We start from the raw sequence: 3439 nt of genomic DNA, 5'->3' as shown, positions 1-3439 counted from the left end.
TTTATTGTCAAATGATTTCCAAGCTAAAGAATCTGTCGGATGCCTTAGTAATCCATCATCGGTTCGTCCATCACGGTGCCACGTCATTGACTCCGCTGTCTTCGACGACATGAAAAGCCTTTAAAGCCTTAGTATGAACAGAAAATACCGCAAAATCTTGACTGGCTTCTTCCATGACTATGCATCATTTTCATCGTCGTTCCCATCTTCTGTGTTTCTACTTATCCAACGGGAGTGGTCGCATACATGACAGCACTGTTGGTTTCTCCGGTCGCCCCAATACAACATGCAGTCATTTGGGCAACTATGGATTTTGTTATACCCAAGGCCTAAATCTTTTATCATTTTCTTTATATCTTTGCATGACCGAGGGATTTTTGCAAACGAAAACATTTCTCTCAAAAACTCTAACAGCATTGTCAACGAGTTTCCGGTCCACCCTCCCAAACACTTTAATTGAAAAAGACGAACACAGAATGACATTTTTGAAAATTTTGATCCCTCATATAGTTCTTCGTTCATGTCATTAAGTAGCGCGGAGAACTTTGCCACTTCTCCATTCGGCTCTTAATGACGTACACTACTTCCCGGTTCGGTAAAAGTATTTCCACCAATATTACAATCTGAGAAGGCCACAAAGTCTGCTGGGAACGACTGGACACCATGATTGTGCATATTAAATGCATCTCGCAACATACCTTCCATGTCATCCCCTCTATCAGACTGATGGTAAGCAGTATCAGGATAAGTTACATCCATCCTTGAAGAGGAAGTACTAGGCGGGCATTCTCCATGAAATAACCATTGTTTATAACCCTGAACAAACTCATCAACAATTAGATGCTCATATACAACCTCACGATAATGCCAGTTTATGTTGACACAATTCTTACAGGGGCAAAGAATCATGTTCTCTTGGCTTGCATATTGAAATGCAAAATTTAGAAACGTCTGTACTCCATTTCGATAGCCGTTGCTTACCCTTGACAAATTCATCCAAGACCAGTCCATTTCTTAATTATTGAAGTCTGACGTTGACAATTATTTGCACGGGTAAGATAAAACGGCAGATATAACTATAAATGAGTTATGTAAGTTATGATATGATATATTTTTATGTATTATGTAAGTTACGTAAGTTGTGTATTATGTGAGTTATGTAAGTTATGGAAGTTATTTAATTTATGTAAGTTATGTAAGTTATGTAGGCTATGTATTATCTAAATAATGTAAGTTAGGAAGGTTATGTATTATGTAAGTTATTTACGTTATGCAAGTTATTTAATTTATGTAAGTTATGTAAGTTATGTAATTTATGTAAGTTATGTAATTAGATATTTTATCTTAATATTATATAAGTAATCTTAATATTATATAAGTTATGTAATTCAAATTTTACCTTAATATTGTATAAGTTATGTAATTCGATATTTTATCTTAACATTATATAAGTTATGTAATTTATATACGTTATGTAATTAGAAATTTTATCTTAATATTATATAAGTAATCTTAATATTATATAAGTTATGTAATTCAAATTTGATCTTAATATTATAAAAGTAATCTTAATATTATATAAGTTATGTAATTTGAAATTTTATCTTAATATTGTATAAGTTATGTAATTCGATATTTTATCTCAATATTGTATAAGTTATGTAATTCGATATTTTATCTTAACATTTTATAAGTTATGCAATATTATATAAGTTATGTAATTAGAAATTTTATCTTAATATTATATAAGTAATCTTAATATTATATAAGTTATGTAATTCAAATTTGATCTTAATATTATAAAAGTAATCTTAATATTATATAAGCTATGTAATTGAAATTTTATCTTAATATTGTATAAGTTATGTAATTCGATATTTTATCTCAATATTGTATAAGTTATGTAATTCGATATTTTATCTTAACATTATATAAGTTATGCAATATTATATAAGTTATGTAATTAGAAATTTTATCTTAATATTATATAAGTAATCTTAATATTATATAAGTTATGTAATTGAAATTTGATCTTAATATTATAAAAGTAATCTTAATATTATATAAGTTATGTAATTGAAATTTTATCTTAATATTGTATAAGTTATGTAATTCGATATTTTATCTTAATATTATATAAGTTAAGAAATTTTAACTTTAATTTATGTATGTTATGTGAATTTTAACTTTAAAACAAATAAAAATAACTTTGAATTAAATTATGTATGTTATGTTAGTTTTAACTAAATTTTGTAAGTTATCTAAAATTAAACTTAAAATAAATTAAAAGTTTGAAATTTGTTTCCATGATTCAAATTAAATAAAAGAAAACAAAACAAACTAAATTTCCGTGATTAAAATAGCAACTAAAGGAAAAACAAAAATTTTGGAGGAAAGCATATAAATATTTGCAAACTATACAGCCTTTTAACCAAATGTTTATATTATTTAGACATAAATAACCTTCATTTTGAAATAATTTACTTGCGATATAGAATAATATGTATACAACAATTAAGCATATTTGATATCAATGAAACTGAAATGTGAAAAGAAAATGGACCAATTTGTTATTGAATGTAACGATAGTTCGAAATTTGAATAATTTTAAAATAAAATATTTTAATCCAATTCCGGTACAATTTATTAAATTGCTTCTATTTTGCTCAACATATATAGCAATCGTTGATGGATGATAACGAAAACATAAGTCGAGAAAAGTACATGGCAATTGCAAAATAAGTAAAATGAAACATAAGCTAAAGGAAAACAACCAAAACCAATTACATGTATACAAAACCAGAGCCGCAAAAGAAACATTTTTCAAAAATCATCATGATAAAACTAGATCTGATTTAAGTTATGAACTAAAACATACCTTAATATTTCACTCAACTTTGTCTACTTCACTCTCACCAGCAAAGACAGACTGCAGTCAGAAATATGAATTTTGTTAAGTAATTTGGGGAAATGCATATAAATAAGGGAAATGTATATGAATTTTTATGTACCTGCCCAAACAATAGTTTGGCCAAAACACAGGCAGCAAACCAGATGTCAATGGTCAGATATGTATTAAGTTGCACCAAATATTAATTCTGCCTACAATAGATGAACCATGATTAGTTAGCAGCAAATATTTTTTCAGTTTGTAAAACTTTATCAATATGAGAACCAAATATTTAAAATCTCCAATATGTTAAAAAAAATGAATGCCATCTATGCACAAACGATTTTAAAAAAATTCAAATACTTAGAAAATATTAAAACACTAAACCTTTACTGCATATATGTGTGCTGTCAAATTTTAACATTGAAAAAGTAATAACGAATAAATAAATAAGCAGTACTGAACAAAAAATGACAGAGTAAATAGTTGCACTGAACTAACAAGTTAACAAATAAATCATCCTAAGCTCAAGCATATCAAAAATCAAAA

Source organism: Gossypium raimondii, chromosome 1, assembly GCF_025698545.1.
Source record: "Gossypium raimondii isolate GPD5lz chromosome 1, ASM2569854v1, whole genome shotgun sequence".
In the NCBI taxonomy this organism is placed as follows: domain Eukaryota; kingdom Viridiplantae; phylum Streptophyta; class Magnoliopsida; order Malvales; family Malvaceae; genus Gossypium; species Gossypium raimondii.
The sequence above is the reverse complement of the archived record's forward strand: the minus strand, read 5'-3'. Positions refer to the sequence as shown.